This window comes from Schistocerca serialis, chromosome 6 (assembly GCF_023864345.2).
Source record: "Schistocerca serialis cubense isolate TAMUIC-IGC-003099 chromosome 6, iqSchSeri2.2, whole genome shotgun sequence".
In the NCBI taxonomy this organism is placed as follows: domain Eukaryota; kingdom Metazoa; phylum Arthropoda; class Insecta; order Orthoptera; family Acrididae; genus Schistocerca; species Schistocerca serialis.
In genome coordinates, this window is record NC_064643.1 from 228,274,634 (window position 1) to 228,296,121 (window position 21,488).

Consider the following 21,488-nt stretch of genomic DNA (forward strand, 5'->3'; position numbering starts at 1 on the left):
CCGGCTGGTTTGGAGTCAGTGGAATGCACGCTACAAGGCGTCTGGCTCGGAGCTGACCCTGATGTAACCGATTTGTAACAGTTCGTTGTGTCACTAAGGCGCCAACTGCTGTTAAAATTGCTGCTGTAGATGCAATACGATGCGCCAGAGCCATAGGGCAAATCCGATAGTCGTCCCTCTCGGCTGTACCACGTGGCTTCTTGCGACTGTACGTTTTCGTGACCACATATGCCAGCAACCACGTAGCGCGATTACGTTCATGCCAAATATTTCTGCAGTATCGCAGAAGCAACACCAGCTTCTGATTGCCGTATTACACGACCTCGTTCAAACAGAGTGAGGTGCTGATAATGGCGTCTTTGTCACTTTAAAGGCATTCTTGCAGAATATCAATTCACCGTGTCCAATCTCCAAGGCAACTAACGATCACGACCGTTACTGCGCGCATTTAAAGTAAACCTGATTTACATCGTCATAGTGGTGCTACTAGCTCCACTCTTATGCGACAGGCGCGAAACGTGAATAGACATCATCTTTCAGCTCTAGAAACACGCCTACCGTCTTTCGTTTAAGTCACACAATTCCTTCTTATTGATACGATCTTTTTTTCCTCCAGTGTATACAAAACACAGTGTCTTGACTGAATCTTTATCACCTAACCCAAACCACTAAGAATAGAAAGCTGAAACTTGGAGACGGTGTTCATTTTACAGTGTACGCGTCGTTTAAGAAGGGGGTAAAATAGAGAACGAAAGCTTTTTTAAAACATTTGTGGCCACTAAGGCAATTTTCAAGCTAGAACTATGAACACTGATATTTAACCCTAAATAACTAAAAAGGTGAGGTCATTCACATGGGTGCTAGAAGGAACTCGTTAAACTTTGGTTACAGGATAAATCAGTCTAAGCTAAAAGCCGTAAATTCAAGTAAATACCTAGGTATTACAATTACGAACAACTTAAACTGGAAGGTTCAAATGGTTCAAATGGCTCTGAGCACTATGGGGCTTAACTTCTGAGGTCAGCAGTCCCATAAACTTAGAACTACTTAAAGCTAACTAACCTAAGGACATCACACACAGCCATGCCCGAGGCAGGATTCGAACCTGCGACCGTAGCGGTTTCGCGCTTCCAGACTGAAGCGCCTGGAACCGCTCGGCCCAACCAGTCGGCCAGATTGGAAGGAACACACAGAAAATGTTGTGGGGAAGGCTAACCAAAGACTGCGTTTTATTGGTAGGACACTTAGAAAATGTAACAGGCCTACTAAGGAGACTGCCTACACTACGTTTGTCCGTCCTCTTTTAGAATACTGCTGCGCGGTGTTGGGATCCTTACTAGATAGGACTGACGGAGCACATCAAAGAGAGGCAACACGTTTTGTATTATCGTAAAATATGGGAGAGAGTGTCACAGAAATGATACAGGATTTGGTCTGGAAATCATTAAAAGAAAGGCGTTTTTCGTTGCGACGGAATCTTCTCACTAAATTCCAATCACAAACTTTCTCCTCCGAATGCGAAAATATTTTGTTGCCACCAACCTAGATAGGGAGGAACGATCACCACGATGAATAAGGGAAATCAGAGCACGTACGGAAAGGTATAGGTGTTCATTCTTTCCGCGTGCTATACGAGATTGGAATAATAGAGAATTGTGAAGGTGGTTCGATGAACCCTCTGCCAGGCACTTAAATGTGATTTGCAGAGTATCCATGTAGATGTAGATGGTTTCTCGGTCAGCAGTGAAGTAGTATGTACCTCGGCATTTTTGTAAATTCAGCTATCAAGTGGGTGAAATAATGATTGCTAGTCTTTTGAAAGTAAATCTTTATTAATGATTGATTAATTAAAGTAAATCATTTATAATGCTACGTCTATGAAAATTGGTTGTTTGACTTCTCAGTTATAAATAAAAGAAATATGTGTTTCAGTGTTCCTGGAAACTGGGTGAGTGAAATAGGGGATGAATATTTTTACGAAAGTAATTCATTATGAAAGCGTTTTTAAAGTTAAATCTAAGAAAATTATTATTTGGCTTCTTGGCCAGAGCTAAAAAAATACATGTTTCATAGTTTTTCTGGACGTTAGATCCCTAAGAGGGTGAAATAGCAAATGAAAATTTTTTGAAAGTGTTCCGTTAACTGTATATAAAAACATTTAAAAGCAAAATTAACGAAAATTAGTATTATACTTCTAAGGAAATACGTATTAGGGGACGATAGTTTCTATAGAAGTTGTGCTGGCGTAAGCTGTCCCCTGCACACCAATCGGCAAATATGTAGCTTGAAGATCGATAGTAGGCGCTTGATAAAGCGCGCCTATCACGAGACAGGCGAGAGACACACCTAAGCCGTGATGCCCCTTTTCTGGCACACCAGCTCTTTGGCAGTACTATAGATTACCCGGCTGTACTACTATCTTTGCCCCTGTTTTGATCTGGCGGTGGGTATTTACGGTAGGGGAGTTGGTCGCCAGACATCCGCCCTATCCTTTGTTATGCCCATCCGGCTTGGGTCTCAACCCCCCTACCTTTTATAAATCCCTCCAAATCCTTGAACGTCATGCTCTCTGCCTCGCCTATCGCATCTGTCTCCCCTCTACCACGCGAATCCTGTACGATCTCATCCCCTTCCCCCACCTCCTCCTTTTCCTTGAAAGGCTGCAGATCCTGTACACCTCCCGCAAACTCGATCCTCCTCGCCCGCTCGTCTTCCCGATCCTCTCCCACCCCCGCCCACTGCCGCGCCTGTATTCGCACGTCCCACCCAGTCTCCATCTCTCCATCCTCCTTACCCTCTCCCACGGTGGCTTCCGCCAGCTCCCCCTCCCTGATGATGCCCTCCTCCCCTCCATCTACCCCTCCTACCAACTTTTATCCTCCCGCCCTCCTCCTGTGCTTGCTCCTCTGGGCACCCTCCCTCCTTTCTCTCCCCTTTCCCTCCCTCCTCCATGTCTCCCTCCTCCTCCCCCGGGCCTCCCCTCCCCTGTCCCTCTCCTCCTGCCCCCGTCTCCTCAGCCATTAGCATCCTTTTTCTCCCCTCTCCCCCACCTCACCCCTGTTCCCCTCTTGGCAGGTCCCCGGACTCGCACACGCTAAGTGAACATTCGCGCGCCGGAGATCACCACCATCAGTGTTTCGTGTGTGCCGTCATGTTCAGTGTTCACCGTCACACTCCATCGTTCACCAGTGCCGTCGTCTTCTTCAGTGTTTGTGCATCGTATCAGCAGTTCGCAGTGTGGATTATCGTCGAGTGTGAACGGCTCCGTGTTTGTCTTTCTATGTCTACTGTTTTATTGCCCACCGTTCTGTAACTTATATGTCTTCTCAGTGTTTCTTCTCTTTGTGTATCCTCTGGCTGAAGAGCGGCGTAGAATGCTGCTGACAGCCTGCCTGTTCTACAGGTTTAAAATAACAATAAAGAAAAAAAAAGTCGCCAGACTCTGTAATAGGTGCTAGGACGTGCTTGAGGGGACGACGGAGCAAACACGCGGGCTCGGGCAGCGGTGGCGAGGCCCGTCTACCTTACGAGTACAAGACGGTCGCGAGTTTGTGGTGGACCTATCTGATGTCAACTTCGGCCGCTGCTCGTCGCATTGCTTTGGGGCCTGTTTTCTCGGAGAGACCCATCCCTAGAGACCATCTCGAACAACGCTCTCCATCGTACGTGTAAGTGCCTTTGTTTCGTCAAACGGTTTGCGTTGCAGCGAGTGAACTTGTTGGTCGGTTGGCAGCCGGCAGAGTCTGTGTGACTGTATGCACACCAGCAGTTACTATTTGCTTTAAAATCCGCTGGTTGGATGACTATTAAAAGGCAGATTAGGACGAAGGCGTGAGTGTGATTTTGGGTTTATTGCCATCAAGCGACGTACCTGGTATATTGCTGTAAAAGAAAAAAAATTGCAACCAGTTATTTTGTTATTAGCAAAAGTTGTATTTGGTAAAGCTACTCATTTATATGTACTTCCTTATATACGTGCACTTATTGAATGCACTCACTCAACAGTAATTGGTTTGTGTATTTTATCGATTTATTAAAGTATATTGATTGATGTTTGGTTGGTGTTTGCCGTGTCTTCTGTGGTCTGTTTGTGTTCCAGTTTCTGCGAGTTGGGGTGCGTGGGTGCTACGCCAAGTCCCGCTTCGGTGCACAGAAGCTGTGACGTGCCGTCTAATGGGATGTGGCTCCCGGTTGAGCTCCGACGCTTAGGTGTTGTTTGGACGGCTGGTCGGCTGCTTCCGGCATTTAAGTTGAGTCACCCTCGCGCAGGGCAGCCTGGGGTCACTGCCCGTTTGATAAATATAACCTATTTCATGTGTTGTTTGTTTTTTCTTTTAAAAAAAGGCGTTTTAAAATTGTTGAATATGAATTATTATAGTCACGTTGTGCAGATTCGGTTTTTGGGGGTTCTAACGGAACTGATGCTTTTGGTAAATTACCTTCATATCATTTTTTTTTTTTTAATTTTGTGCCATTTTTTTTTAAATCAGTTTCATACTGTAATTTATTTGAAATCTCTGTGGGTCATCTCTTTAAGTCTGTTGATAATTGTTATCTGCTGTCTTGCATGAGAAGCAAGATATCTGTAATATTTTATAAAAGATGCCCACGTTGATTGTCTCTTACCTGTTTTGAATAAACAATGAATTTGGTAGTTGTTGTTTAAGGAGTGACATTACAGGGGCCTTGAGCTTCCATCCTAGGTGTACCCCTCATCCCCACTTCCTAAGTAACAACACCCACAAGCAACACGCCGCCAACGCCCTCTCGACAGCATGCATTTAGGCCACCACTGCTGACCGGAGGGTCTCACTGACTCATTCTTCCTGTCTGGCTTCTGTCAGTCCACTCGGAGATCGTATGTAATTCATCACAGGCTATGATAGTGCATATCGACCAGGCTAGTGACTACAGGGGGACTCACAGTGAGAGACTAAAGTTTGTAACAGAAAGATTGTCGATATTGTCTGCAAGACGACTATTATTGATGATCTTGAACCACAACACATGGACTTTATTCCAGTTAAGTATGAGTTCATTAAGTAAAGAACCATATTAATCCCTGTGTGCATATGTGTTGTAGAAACAGGATACTGGCCTTCCATAACATCCTCTCTGTTGCTTCCTTGCGGTAAAACTCTCTACAGTGGCGACGAGGACACTACAGAAGTACCTCAACAGGAATTCAAAAGTCACGATTAACATATATCTCTGATACCTCTGGCTCCAGCTGCTAAAATCGCTATTTTGTCAGAAGTCCGTATGGAAAAGACCAGGTTTCTACGACCCTAATTAACGTGAAAAGTTTAGAAGGTGTTACAATTTGTGAACAACATAAAAATTCGTTAAAGATGAACAAAAAATCTGTGCAGACCACACCGTCTACACGAACGAAGCAGCGGGCGCTATGACAGTATAATACACGTGGCATGTGCAAATCCTGTTAGGTGCAACGCAGGAGAGAGGCTCTCTGTAGCCTCCGTACATTGTCTAATTGTGTAAAATGAGCTTAAAACCGACACGTGTACTGTCGCTACGTGTATGAAATGGACTACACGTGCGTCCTACCGCCATGTGCGCGTAGTTTGCTTTTACGATAATGCATCCAAACGCGAAAATGAGCGAAATGGTAAGTGTCTGACAGCGCCCTTTAAATACTGAACATTTAATACACCGTCATTACCAGGTGAAAGGCATATTTTACGTACTGGTAAGTATCCGCGATTTCTTGTAGCAGCGTATTAGGTGCTTTCAGGTTAGCATGCGACATGCAACTCCATGAAGAACGAGGTTTCTGTTATGCTGCATCCTCACTCGGACGATCGAGTATGGTTATGACCGTACACGAGTCACACAATTTTATGATAGAGCAGCAGAATTAAATTTTTTGTTATTCTTTAGGACTTTTCTTGTTTACTAGTCGGTACTTGCATTTTAACTGAGTGAAGGAACAAGCAGGCTTTAGAAGTGCATACAACATCGTGGCCCACTTGCAAATTGTGGACGAAATTATAGAGCGGAGTAATAAGTATGAATTACCACTTTGCTTGGGGCTCAAAGACTTTGAGAAAGTATCTGACTCGGTTTCAAAAATAGCTTTAGTGACAGCCATTCGGAAACAACGCATGGGAGTCCGCAGAACTTCTCCCACGTGGGGCAATATTCTACAACGCGTCCAAAAACTCTGGATACATATGTAACTCAAATAAATTTTAATAAACAGTCTATATTCTATAATTCTTAATAAATTCCAATAAATATTAATAAACATAATTAAATAAATGTTAATAATTTTGATAAATTTTGTTTTTTCCAGATTGGAGTTAGTACTCCTAAGTGGACGAGAAGGGTGGTCGTATCGCAAAACTGCGGAAGTATTTAACCGTAGACGCTCCCATCGTCAACCTATTTCTTTTACTGCCGTTGTTAAATTAGTCACCAAGTTTAAAGAAAAAAGCAGTGTGATGGTCAAACCCCGTTCAAGTCGACCGAAGACTTCAGGCGAAACGAAAGGGGCTTTCTTGGCCAAGGTTTATGCTAACCCAAAGAAATCACTTCGTCGGACTATGGCGAAGTTACGTATTCGAAAGTCAACCATCCACAAAATCCTGTCAGAGGAGAGGTTTCATCCAAACAAGTTACAGACATTGCATCACTTAAATGAAGGTGATGATAGATGCATCCGGTTGTGTGGCTGGTTTGTAGATAAATTGGACGAAAATATCAGTTTGGCTAAAGACTGTGTGTTGTTCAGTGATGAAGCTGTGTTTCATGTCAGTAGTGAGGTGAACAGACAAAATCTTCGACATTAGTCTCAAGACAATGAGACACTGTATGAGTCCAAACTGGTGTGGTTCGTGGACAGCTCGTGTGCTAGGACATGTTTTCTTTGATGAACATGTAACAGGTAAGACTTATCGTAACATGCTGGGAGACAAATCGATGGCTCAAACTGAGCGTTTGGGTGACGGACTTCCAGACTGGGCTCAGCAGAGTGGGGCCCCTGCCCTGCCCATTCTGTTAGAGACTGGTTGAATGACCACTTTCCTCACTGGATGAGGTCTCCTCACCAGACCTTTCTCCCCTTGATTTCTTTTTCCGGGGTATGCTGAAAGAGAAAGTTTACTCGATGAATATCACAAATTTAAACCACCTGGGAGAACGTATTACCAGTCAGTGTGCTACAATCGACGAGAATGCAGACCTATTCCATCAAGTACACCTTAATGTTGCAAAGTACATCAAATTATGTATTGAAAATCACGGAGATCATGATGCAGATATTATTTATTAACGTTAAAGTGACTAAAATGTGTTTTATTTTTATTTACTAGAATTTCCCATGAACCAAGACTTTATGGACACACTGTAAAATGTCATTTTTATAAAACTGATTCAGTTAGAGAACATACTATACCGCGGAAAAAATTAAATTTGACAGGAACTACGTACATAAAACTTACTGTATCTTAAACTATTAATATATCTCCATTCAATGTTTTAAGTAAAATACTGATAGAAAAATGGTGTGCATATTTCATTAGTATAAGCTAAGTATATCGGGTGTCCCAGAAAAGTTGCGACAAATTTTGAGGTCCCGTAGAGGGTGTTTTGAGGAACAAACCGAGTATAGAAATCTTGTTCAGCAACATCATCCAACAATCCTACGGAGTGTCGAAGTTACAGGCGCCGACGCCAGCCCCTAGATTACCCCATCGGCAGCAAATATGACTCTCTGTGTTGACTGACCCTGGGAGGAATATCTTGCAGTATTGTTTGTTATTCAGATATCGCGACTGACTGCCACGATCAGCAGTGGAGAAGATGGAGCTACCTGCTGCGTAGACAGGGCTTGTCTCCTGTGAATGCGATGCTGGTTTCAGAGGCGGGTTTTCAGCAGCAGGTTATTTTTCTCCTGTATGCAGAATCGAGATTTTAGAGTGTACCAGCAGAAAAATAAACTGCAGATGGAAACCCAAGTGTAAAACCGTCGCATTCATAGAAGACAGGACGTGTCTTCGCAGCGAAATGGTTCAAATGGCTATGAGCACTATGAGACTCATCATCTGAGCTCATCAGTCCCCTAGTACTTAGAACTACTTAAACCTAACTAACCTAAGGACATCACACACATCCATGCCCGAGACAGGATTCGAACCTGCGACCGTAGCGGTCGCGCGGTTCCAGACTGTAGCGCCTAGAACCGCTCGGCCACTCCGGCCATTCTTCGCAGCAGGTAGCTCCATCTTCTCCACTGGCGATCGCGGCAGTCAGTCGCGATCACTGAATAACAAACAATATTAAGAGACATTGCAACTACGGTCCGTCAGCCTACAAAGTCACGTTTGCTGCCGAAGGGGTGGTCGAGTGGCAGGCACCAGCACCTTCAACTTCGACGCTCTGTACTTTCGTTGGATGACGGATTCCTATCCTCAATTTGTACCTCAACACACCCTCTACAGCTCCCCGAAGTTCACCGCAACATTTCTGGGGAACTCTGTATATCTCTCTATTTTTATAAGGTTATGAAAGCCACAGTTTGAGTTTTATGATCTGTATTTACGTCATTTTTATGATTAATTCTAGAAAATTCAAGATTTTATTAATAACTATAGAGGCCGTCTTGGTAGGCTAGGAGAAGTAAACACCTCCAGGATGTAAGCCGTGTACGGGCTGCAAGAAGGCACATCTGGCAGCGGATGGCCTGACAGTGTCAGGCAGCCACCGATGATGACGTCAGCAGTTTTGCAAGGACACCGATCACAGCAGCAAGCAGCAACTCGTCATGCGGACTAGAAACTGATCAGCAACGCGGGGCGTAGCGTACAGAGGCATGCAGAATCTCGTCGTCGTGGCCCTAGGATGGATGACTTGACTCCCAGCAGCAGCAGCAGCAGTGGCTGTCTGCACGAGCAGAAGCAGGCAGCAAGTAATTGGCCGGTACAGGTGATAGCGGTTCAACGGCTGCACGGCTCTGGGTTCGAAGTGTAGGCCTCTAGGGTAGGAGGCCGGCAGTAGCTAAAGTAGGTCCCAGGTGGCCTGCCGATTGGATGGCAACAAGTAAACCAAAATGGTTCAAATGGCTCTGAGCATTATGGGACTCAACTGCTGTGGTCATAAGTCCCCTAGAACTTAGAACTACTTAAACCGACCTAACCTAAGGACATCACACACATCCATGCCCGAGGCAGGATTCGAACCTGCGACCGTAGCGGTCGTGCGGTTCCAGACTGTAGCGCCTTTAACCGCTCGGCCAGCCCGGCCGGCAATAAGTAAACAGCATCGGACTTGGCACCAATGGCAGGGCTGCAGCTAGCAGCAGCAGAGTCCAGAGAGGGTGACTGAACGAGCCACGCAGACTCGTAGGCTTGTGGACCGGCAGGGGTAACTTCCCTGTTGGTGGCTGGCAGACTGCTAGCCCTTTGGCTAAAAATGACCGGTTTTTGTACGGTCTCGGCCCCATTCTCTTTTTGCTACAGCTCAGTTTCAGACACATAGGCCACAACAAGTCCTTGGCACGGAAGTGAAGTAACTGGGCTACCAACGCTGCAACTGTTCTGCCTTCTTGCTGAGTTGCTAATATTCCAGTTCCGGTCCCTCGACGATGTGGTAGCTGCCCGTCGTAGTAACGGCGGTTCCTGTTGCATCAGCCCCAGATGTAACAACGTTCGGACAGCTCTCGTCTGACCATTTTATATGGCCTCTTGCATTACCCATGATTGGCGTCTTCGTTTTACTCAGCTGTGCCCAGTCAATTATTTGTGGCGCAACAATACACTAATAACGTTAGGTTGTCAGCGAAAACTGAAAAAACTGAAATAGAAATAAAAGTCAGAACGATAAAGAAAACCCTGTTGGAATGCAACAAAAGTCACCAGGAAAAAACGCCAAATTAAAGAACTTTACAAAAACCACAGCATTCCCTATAGCGGCAATGTTAAATCTGCTATTTAGTAGCACTGTAGAGAGCCATTGTAACTCCCCTCTCCTCCATTGCAGATCCCTTTGAACCTATGTTAGTTGACTGAAGGATAAGTGCTGCATTTTCCATTAGTTCAAACGCGTCCATCCATTTCAAAATCATTATAAATGTCATGCGAAACTCAAAGAAATTTGCTACAACGTAAAACAACAAATGAAATAAACTGGCCTAGTATAATATTAACCCTCTCATATAAATGCTGTTGTTTTTGCTATGTTTTTACTTTGGAATCAGTTTAGCAGCTTAGCTTTCTGATCTTTCTTATCATACTTCTATCCCGTGTTTGGAGAAAGAATTCGTACGCACAAAATTGTTTTATGTGTTTCGCCCATCTCCAACCTCTTTCCTTTTCCTTAATTCACGTAGTAAATAAACTCTGTAATTGTGGATGTGGGGGTAATTGGCTGTGTACGAGGATTCGAAATAGTGGCAACTATTTATTCACAACCGATACAAAAGAGTTACATGTTTTCACCTGTTACCGTCCTTCAAAGTAGTCACCAGCGTTGTGTAGAACTCATTGCCAGCGATGTGGAAGCGTAGTACACGATTAGCAGAGACTGTTCTGTTGATGGTGCGAATGTAGCGGTCTAAAGTTAAGGTGATTCTCGTGTAAGACTGTGATGGTGTTATCCCAACGCATTACGTTCCTCCACGGCAGACCGTCAGTGCACAGTATTACTGTTCGTTTTTGGTGCATCACCTGCGACCAACTTTGCGAAAGAAGCGGCGACACTTTCTGCGCAACCCTCCCATCATTTTGCTCGACAATGCGCGGACGCATACAGCGCAAGTTGTTGCTTCTCTGTTCAGTCGATGCGACTGGGAAGTACTGTACCGTCTACCATACTCCCCGGACTTAAGTACTTGTGGCTTTGATTCTGAAGATGAAGGAACCACTTCGTGGCATTCGCTTCAGAACTGTTCCAGAGATTCGACAGGCAGTAGACCGCTCCATTCGCACCATCAACAGAACAGTCTCTGCTAACGGTATACTACGCCTTCCACATTCCTGGCAACGAGTTCTACACAACGCTGGTGAATACTTTGAAGGACAGTAACAGGTACAAACATATAACTCTTTTATATAGGTTGTGAATAAATAGTTGCCACTGTTTAAGTTCCAACCTTCGTATATTTACTGGTAGAAACCAGTAGTATCTTTCTTTTATATGTAAAGTGGTAGCAATTTTCCATTGAGTTCTGTCCAGACACGCCCTGTGACCTTATGTGGTGCAGATCAACGGTCATCCAGCCTTTTTTATCGCCTTTCCATTGGCCACGCTCCCACCGGCTCTTTTAGCAGTTTTTCAATTGGTCCAGCGGTCTCCCACCCGGTAAAAAAAGAGGCAGACCCCGGTGGCAGTCCGAAAGTTTGGGTGGGGAAGCCGCTGTGAGTATCTCCACTTATCATGTGTTTCAGTTCTGTCGGAGTTAGTTAAATTATCGTTTTGCATCATAGGTACTCATCAAGTTTACTAGAATTAAGAGTCAAGTAATTTGTTCGGGAGAGGCCACAGTTTTATTCTAAAAAGTTCCTCAGTTTAATGTGGATTTTGGTGTTCACGCTTTCTGCTAGGTCTGATGCTGAACCAGTGTCAGGTCGATCGTTAGTTGAATCAGAACGTGCTTCTGTGGTTGCTAGCTGACTGATGCGTACTTGCATCATAGAAAATGAATATTTGGAAAATTTCTCTTGTTTTCGCGAATTATGACTGAGCTTTGTAACGAGTTACTATTTGTGAAGTTCGTCTTCAGTGAATTATCTGTAACTTCTGTTTTCTATTGTGATTTTTCTAATAGTGTTTGTGTTTTGTGTAAGACTATTCAGGTTGAACTTGTGTAATACCATCCACCACATGCTTTTTGAGTAAAGTTGTTCCCACTAGGAGACTGATAATTTGAATAATTCTCAAGTTACTGGGTAGAACGAGTGGTCATATATGTAAACAGATTTCTGGATATCCGACTTTACCGATCTTAATACATTTTTTACAGCTTTGCCCTGAATCTATTCTTCACCCACGATAGGCTCACCTGATTGCAACACGCTGAACTACTTGAGCGAGACGAATACATACACGATTGGGAATTTTGTGGTAAATTAGGATTTATTAAAATTATTGACTTTTATCAAATGTAGTGGTCTTGGATTTATGTCCTTTCGATCCTCCACCTCTGACTGTAGTGGGTACTGGAATCAATACATTGTATAATCTTTCCGGTAGTTTCTGTTGGGCGAATGATCGTGCATTTCGAGGCTCAGAGTTATTTCACTTCCTGATGTATCCATACTTCCCTCTCTTCCTAAACGGTTCACGTGCTGATAGTAAAGATAAAGATTTTGAGTAGTATGCTCCCATGCATCTTAGGGAACCTTGTTGATTGAGTGTTTTTTCTTCATGCACGATGTGTGCTGCGAGACTGAAGGATGTCACTAGTAATAAATGTTCATTTTATAGAATATGAGTCACTTTCGCTCTCAACCCCATCATGATCCACCGTATTCCTGTTTTCCCTGTGTAGTCACTAATAGAAAGACTACTCAGCTTAGGTAGTGTGTGGCAAACACATAAAGAGTTATCCTCATTCTATTATTGTGTCAAAGTCTCTGCTTTATTTCCATTTCGCATTTCATTAATCTATAGGGTCGGAACTTTGCATGACATGCACATACACTCGGGCTGAGAACAAAATGCTACTTCCCTCCAAAATCTTGGAGCCATGAAGCTCTTCAAAAGGCCGTGGTACATGGCGAAACTGATGACATGGAGAATAATATCTAAGTACGAATAAGAACCAGGAGTATACACTATTGTTTTTAAAAAGCGAAACAGTCAGATGCAAAGGTATGTAAGACGCCACGATAAGAGTATGTGTAAACAGTGGAACCATAATAAGTGATTTGAATGGCAGGGAGGTGGGTTGCACATAGGCCCAACAGTGCCCCCTTTTGTGTGGCCAGACAGGTCAGTGTTAAGTAACGCTCAGTCGGTGCGGAGCCGTCTTACGACGTGGAAAAGTGTAACCAAGTGCCAATATGCCTCACCGACATCACGCGGTGGTGTCTTAGCATGTAGGTGCATTCGAAAACAGCAGAATGATCGGCCTCTGGGGGGCGGGTCTGTCGTTCCGTGAAACTGCGACTCCTACAGGACACGCTGCTTCAACAGTGAGACGTGTGTGGGACCAATGGAGAGAAGAGGGCCGTCACAGCGCCGACCGGGTACTGAACGACACAACGTGACCAAGGCGCAAGATAACCGCCGTCTTGTTCGCTCGGCCGTAACGGACATGACAGCTTCATCGACAGTGTTGGACGTTGGAGTAGTGCAACAGGTGTGGACATGTATGCGTCGACTGTTCGGAGCCTTCTTCTGCGGTTGGAACGGTGGCACGCATGCATTGCGTCGGCTTCCATTGACCTGAATCCACCAACGCCGTGGGCTGCAATGGGCACGTGAACGCCGACACTGGCGTGCTGAGTGGCAAAATGTACTGTTCAATTCGTCCCACAGTGATGGCCACCGTGGTGAACTCTACCTGCCATCCGAGGACAAGTAATGGAGCGGTATAGCGGACAAACGCAAAGTGTGATGGTATGGTGCGACATTGCCTGTAACACGCTATCTCATCCTCTGCGTCTTGAGAGCCATCTGAACAGCTACCGCTACAGCAGGTAGATTCTACAACCTATAGTCCGTCCCACAAGCCATATTTCGGCAGAACAATCCCGGCCACATGTGTTTTTCGAAGAACGACGGGCACCACTGCTTCCCTGGCCTGCCCGTTCGCTTGACATGTCGCACATCGAACATGTTTGGGATATGGTCGGTCGTCAGCTTATTCCCGCAGGTCCTCCTGCAGCCATAGTTGCTGCTCGGTGGACGCGTCTACAAACTGCTTGACGGAGTATTCCCCAGCAGCATCCGCTCTTTGACTCCATGCCACAACGTCTAGCGCCTCTGATTGCAGCGCGTGGTGGCGCTACGACGCACTGTATTTCCACAGTCACAGTGCACGTACAGGTCTTTAAATCTAATCATTTGTATAGTGTCACGTCCCTAAACGCAGTCACATCGCTCAGTCTTGTCGTTTCACTTTCTCCAAAAAGTAGTGTAGAAAATAACACAAGAGTGAGATACTGCTTTTTATTTCTAAATGACATACATATCTGCTATTCTTGTTTCAGTCTTATTTGAAGCAAACTAGCCTTTCCGTTGAAATTAGGTATGCTTTCTATGATGTCCTTACCTTTGAAGAACGTCACTCATGCAGCTGACCCAGTGTTGATAATATTTTGAACCTCTTCAGAATTGAGAGGGGTCCCTCAGCCTCATAGTTAGGACAGTTTTCAAAAGTTTGCACGTTCCTGACAAACGTTGATTCAAGTGCTCGTCAATTATGAAATGAAGAATCTTCGTAGCGCCACTCATGAATCGGAAGTCTTGCTGCCTGTTTGTAAGTCACGTTTACTCTCTACACATTACTTGTGTAAAAGTACATTTGTTTCCACTGTCCGTGCAATGAATTGGACATGGAATTGTTTTCCGTATTTTACAAAGCTCTCAGCTCCAAGATGGACACTGACAAAGTGAAATTTACAAATTAAGATCTTTCGTTACTTGATACGTCATTACATCGTTTCCTTCTTATCCTGTGACAGTTCTTTTATTTGGAAATTTTCGGTTCTTTCAGTTTCGAAATTTTCAACTCATCCCCAGACATTATACTCGCATGAAATGCAATTTTTAAATATAAAAGTGACTGATGTAAACTATTAACACCACATCTACTGCTTGAACACGGCTCACTAAATCCACAGCCAGAGTACAGCTGAACTGCGGAATTGGGACTTTGCTACTACTACGCTCATACCGATATTCCCGTCAGACTCAGTTCATGCTAGTTTATAATCTCTCCCGACCGAACCTGCGAAATCAGGCAGTAGGCATGATATCAACAGGCTTTTAAATTTATCAGAACTGGACATATTCAGCACAACGGAGTTCTCCGCGATTTTTAACTCTTTCATAGAACAGAATACTTTTCAGTTGCGAACCATGTGTTCCTTAGATACGAGGGGCGCTCGACAAGTAATGCAACACATTTTTTCTGAAACCGGGTTCCTTTATTCAGGGCTCCGTACACCATATTATTTCCCACTCTTCTGGCTACAGAACCCTATTTTTGACATAATCTCCGTTCAGTGCGGCAGCCTTACGCCACCTTATCAGGAGGACCCGTATGGCTGCATGGTTCCAATCTACTGCTGTACCAATAATCCCACAATTATCTATGTCGTGCTTCCCGCGGAATGTATCATTCATTGACCAAACAGATGGCAGTCGGACGTTGTGTGGTTCGGGTTGTAGGGCGGAAGAGGAAGATCAGTCCAATGAAGTTTTGTGAGCTCCTCTCGTGTGCGCAGACTTGTGCGGGGTCTTCCTTTATATTGTACAAGGATAAGTTCGTTTGCATTTTTGTGCCGGCGAACACGCTGAAGCCATTTCTTCAATTTCCTGAGGGTTCCGGTTGAAAGTGATGAATCCATGTTTCATGGCCTATGACAATATTCGACAAAAACTGTCACGATCAGCCTCGTAACGTACAAGCTCTCCTGTTACGCAGCGAGTAACCCAGTGGTCGCACAAACCTTTGAGTACTCCGACTGGTGGACGAGTGTGCCAGCACTACCAACAGAATGCCTACCTGTGCAGCGAGGTGTTTCATTGTGATCCGTCAACCACCTCGAACGAAAGATTCCGGACGTTCCAACATTGCAGGAATCGCAGCTGTATACCGAGCGAGGTGGCGCAGTGGTTAGCACACTGGACTCGCGTTCGGGAGGACGACGGTTCAATCCCGTCTCCGGCCATCCTGATTTATGTTTTCCGTGATTTCCCTAAATCACTTCAGGCAAATGCCGGGATGGTTCCTTTGCAAGGGCACGGCCGATTTCCTTCCCCATCCTTCCCGCACCCGAGCTTGCGCTCCGTCTCTAATGACCCCGTTGTCGACGGGACGTTAAACACTAATCTCCTCCTCCTCCTTCTCCTCCGCAGCTGTATGCAGTGGTCCGGCACGCAGGAGATCGCAAAGGTTTACTGGTCCTTGTTACGATGACGGCACACTCCTCGCCCAACGATTCACCGCACTTTATTTTTCACTGCCAGGTCTCCGTAGACATTCTGCAAGCGCAAATGAATATCTGTGATGTTCCAGTTTCCCCTCAAAATAAACTCAGTGATAGCTCTCTGCTTGGAACAAACCTTCGTTAAAGGCGCCATTTTGAAGGCAACGTTTAGCGTCGCCACATTTCCAAACTTACGAAGCTATAAGGGCTGAAGAGATAATATTGCACGACGTGGCACAACAAATTCCGCATATTTCAACAGCAACTGGCCAAGCAAAAATATGTGTTTCATTACTTATTGAACGCCCGTCATATTAAAGTCATTTTATGTTAACAACAGGCTGAACCCGAAAATCACCGACAGAATTCCGAAGTTTGTCCAGGGATATTTTCTGTATATTTTGGTATAACTGACTCCTGATCTACAGGGATTAGTTAGAGAGGAATTGCATCTCTTTTGATTTCTTAGATCATTTACCTTTACGTCTATACTGGGACGAAAATATCTGCAGAAGAGTACAAATGTTAACCATATGCGGTTTGTATCGTTTTGAAAGAAGCTTTTTCCGTTCAGTCAAGGTACATGTCGTTGACGACCATAATGTCCACTCTTTACTTTCAAGTCTGCATTCAGTTCAAATGGTTCAAATGGCTCTGAGCACTATGGGACTTAACATCTGAGGTCATCAGTCCCCTAGAACTTAGAACTACTTAAACCTAACTAACCTAAGGACATCACACACATCCGTGTCCGAAGCAGGATTCGAACCTGCGACCGTAGCGGTCTCGCAGTTCCAGACTGCAACGCCTAGAACCGCTCAGCCACTCCGGCCGGTCTGCATTCAGTACTGCTCGGACATGCCTCGGGTTTCTTTTTCCGATAGTGTTAATTGTAAGTTAACAGTGATACACTGCAGTATGGACAGATTTACTGATGAAGAGTTGGCTGATATTCGAGTTATGTATGGGATTACTGAATGTAATGAAAGAGTAACACAGCAGCGCCACGTTTTCCGGCTGTGACGGTAACCACATCACAATGCGCTTGCACCTGTACAGATGCACCTAAGAAAAACGGGACCCTTTCGTTTTATGGTGATACCGTATTACATGATTTTTCACTGTTGTGAAAGTATTTCACAGAAGCAGAGTTAATTTAGGTAATAAATGAAATAATTCATAATTACATTATTATTCTGCAACGGGCTACTCTAGACCACGTGTTTTCGTTTCAACAAAATATCCTTGATAACTTGAGAAATTTTATCACTGTGTTCGTATATACAGTCGATACCGTCTTACAATAAAAGTAAAGCACCCAAAAGAGGAGCAGGAAACGGAATGAGACTTCATAGATTGAGAGGGTATGTAGTGCAATTTGGGTACCTATCAGTTTGACGTTACACCCCTGGAGGTATTCTTTGATGCGGTTGAAAAAGGTATCTAAAGCCGTTGTATACTCTTCAGGGCAATCTGCCCCCCAACTATTGGAACTGGTCTTTGATATCCAGGATGCTGACACTGGGACGGCACTGACGTCCGAACTGGTCTCACTCATTTTCTATCCGGAACAGATCTGGGGATGCTGCTAGATGCAGAAGTACCTCAACATCACTCACAGTTCATAGAGACACCTGCTGTGTGTGTGGACGAACATTGTCCTGGTGAAAAATAGCACTACAGTACTGTCGCATGAGCGTTGACACATGAGGACGTAGGACGTTCGTGAGTTTATGACGTACCGTTGTGCCGTCAGAGTTCCCTCAATCTCTATAAGCCGTGACCTGAATCGTACCCGATGGCACCCGATACCATGAGGCCAGGAAAACATGGCTGTGCCTCTTCAAAACATTGGAAGAATGGAACTTCTTCCCGGGTCACCGTTAACTAGCAAACGATGGTCATCCGGGATAGTGGAGAAGCACGGTTCATCACTGAATACAATACGACATCATCAATCAGGAGTCCACTCTTTCCAGTCACGGCACCACTCCAAACCCAACCGTTGTTTTGTGGTGTTAACGGCAACCTCCCAGTGGGCTGCTGCAGAAATGCGACTAAAAACGCGGGATGAGACACAGAAAGCAGAAAGGAGTCCATTACTTGTTCTCGGTTGGCACACGCATATGAAGGAGTTACAACGTGCTTGGTGCACGACACGGCGGTCCTCCCTTGTGATGTTCCGACGCGGTCGACTGGAACCTCGATGACAAATGCGCCTGTGCTCACGTTTCCAGGCAGTCCGACATGGGGCCGCTGTCACATTCGAACGCCCCACAAATCTGGACACTGTGTCGGCCAAACGAAGACTGACAATGATGCACCTTTGAATCTCTGTCCAGTGCTGACAACGCTGTCTCACACAAGTATGCGATATCTTTGGGACCTTCACAGTGATCACTCAACATGTGACGGTGTTCCCAACCATGATATATCCTACCAAGCCTGGTAAAAACATTAATCAAGAATAACACAAATACTTTCTGAACGCTATTCTACCTGTCACAGAGAACTGCAACTCTGTTCATTTAATTTATTAATGAAAACTTACTCCAGTCCCTAGTAAGAACTTTATTAAGTGGACGACAGGTTTCGGCTTTACATTAGGCCATTTCCAAGTGAATCTGGAAATTGTGCTGTAGAGGACCAACGTTATTTGCACAGGCTACTTGCCAATGGTGTGTACGTGAACAAAGTTACGAGGGCTGTTCAATAAACAATGCTTTTTTAGCATACCTTTACTCATCCTCATAAATTTGATGGTTCTTCTCAAAGTAGTCTCCCATGAATGCGATGCCCTTGTCTCAACGTTTCTGCTCCTGATGGTTCATAGTGCCTCCCACGAAGGCGTTTCTTCATGTTAGGAAATAGAAAAAAGTCACATGGGGCTAAATCCGGACTGTAGGGAGTGTGAGGGATACAGTTCACGTTGATTTTTGCAAGATATTCAGCAAAAACATTGGCAATATGTGGCCGCGCATTATCCTGGTGCAGCATCTAGCCGGCTTCACGGAAATATGGTCTTCTGCGCCTGATGTGAACTTGCAATGCTTTCAGGACATACCATCCCTGTAGTACTATCCTGTTAGTGATGTGTGTGTGCAGGTACAATATGCTGATAAACCATTCCATGAATATCAAAGAATGAGACGACCATTCCTAGCAGATGCAACCACTTTTGCTTTTTTGGGGGTTGGTGATGAAGGAGATTTCCACACTGAGCTTTGCTGTTTGCTCTCAGGATCAAAATGATGTAGCCAAGTTTTATCAGCAGTGAATATATTTGAAAGAAACTCCGGATCTTCCTCTAATATCAACTTTAACTGCATGCAGACCTGCACGCGAATGTCCTTTTGTTCGGGAATCAACAGTCTTGGAACCCATCGTGCACAAACAAGTGTCGTATGTAATTTTTGTTTCACCAACGTGTGAGTGGCACCCAATGAAATTTTCAGTATTTCAGAAAGTGATCTCAAGGTAATTCGTCGATCCTCTCTCACAATGACAGTGTGGATGTTTTCTTCCGTAAGACCAGTAACTAGAGCACCGGGTCCACTTCCTTTGTAATTGATTGTCTCCCCTCTTTAAACATTTTAAACCATCTTCGAGCTGTGCTGTAGGGAAGAACAGACTCTCCATAGGCCTCCTGTAACATTGTATAGGCCTCAGCTGAAGGTTCTTTGAGATGAAAGCAGAATTTCAAATCCGCATATTGTACCTCGCGTGTTACCTCTATTGCAGCGGTAGGCGATACTGAACGTGTCTGACCTTGCCTGCTTATCAAAAGCGGTAACCAGGAGACCCGACAATGAAACTACTACGGCGTGTTCGTTGCACATCAAGCTAACAGAAGATCATAAGATTAAATTTTAGCACAAGAAATTATGACTGTAAAAAAATTATGAACATTCTTTACTGAACAGCCCTCGTACATTGACATCAGACTGTGTACTATGTCGTCTGGTTGCTTCACTGTTTTGTCAAGCAGTGTACGTCAGTCGCGAAAATGTTCAACAGGTGAAACCACCACTGCTCCCAATCTACTTTCTGTGCTTAGTGGACTGCACATCCCGTTCAACAGGTCTTGTAATTCCCCCTCACGTTCACTGTGGACAGCATTTCTGTCAGTGATTTTCATCATTAATATCCTTTCAGACAGAATTTCATTCACAGTCCTGAAACCTTTTATTTCCTACTTTGCTTCTTCAATATACAGGTTGAACAGTAGACAGTCAGGAAAGCATCCCTCTCTTGCGCCTTTTTCAATGTGAACGCTCCTGTCTTGGCCTTCCATTCTTATTGTTCCTTGTTCCTTATCGTAAATGTTGTATAATATCGGTCTTCATAGTTTACACCTATTTTGCTGAGGATTTCAAACATCTTGTTTCACTTTACATTGTTGCATGCTTTATCTAGATATACAAATCTTGCTTCTATTATCAAGCGTAACGTCAGACGAACTTCTCTAGTGCCCCTACATTTTCTGAAGCGAAAATCACAGTCATCTTAATGACATTCAGTTTTCTTTACATTTCTCCTTTATATTATTTTAGACAGCAACTTTGATGCATGAGCCGTCTCGTTGAATGCGCGACACTTCTAATAGTTACCTGTCCTATCTTCAGGATTGTGTGGATGAAGTTCTTACGAAAGCCCGAAGATATGATTCCATACCGTAATGTCCCGAGACCGGAACGCATGAAACAGTCAAGAGGAGGCCTTTATCGAGCACTGAATGTCAAGCGTCTGATGATGGTGATGACGATGATGAAACGCAAACTTTAAAAAATATGATTAAACACAAACTTTTAAAAAATCACGATTCTATAAACTACACTACGCTTGTTAAAGTAGCATGTCGCCCGTGGCAGTAATCTCTCAGGCAGATGTACAGCGCTACTGGACACTACAAATCCCTAAATCTACTAAAGAAAGACGACCACCATAGGTTGTCGAAAGCGCCTGCAGTATCAATCATCATCGCTGGAGCGTACGTGGAATGAGCATATGTCGCTAGCGAAATCGCCTTATAGATTGCGTCCTCAGTTTGCTTGCCTCTTCTAAATCCGCACTGGTGAGGGCTCATCCCGTGTAGCAGTCTGTGATCACAATCTTTTGCATAACAATTTTTCAAATTTCTTGCCTAGAACGTTCAAAAGACAAATTGGCCTGTAGGCTTTGGATATCATTCGACTCTTAGATTGCCCTATTTTAGCTTTTCCCACGGTGCAGGGGCCCTTCCTTGCAAGACACACTCATTGTACAGTGCGCGCAGGCACAGTAGCTATCTAGTTCATCACATACGACTAGTATTACTTCAGCAGGGTTCCCGTCCGGTGCTGGAGATTTTTTCTTTATCGGTCTTAAAAT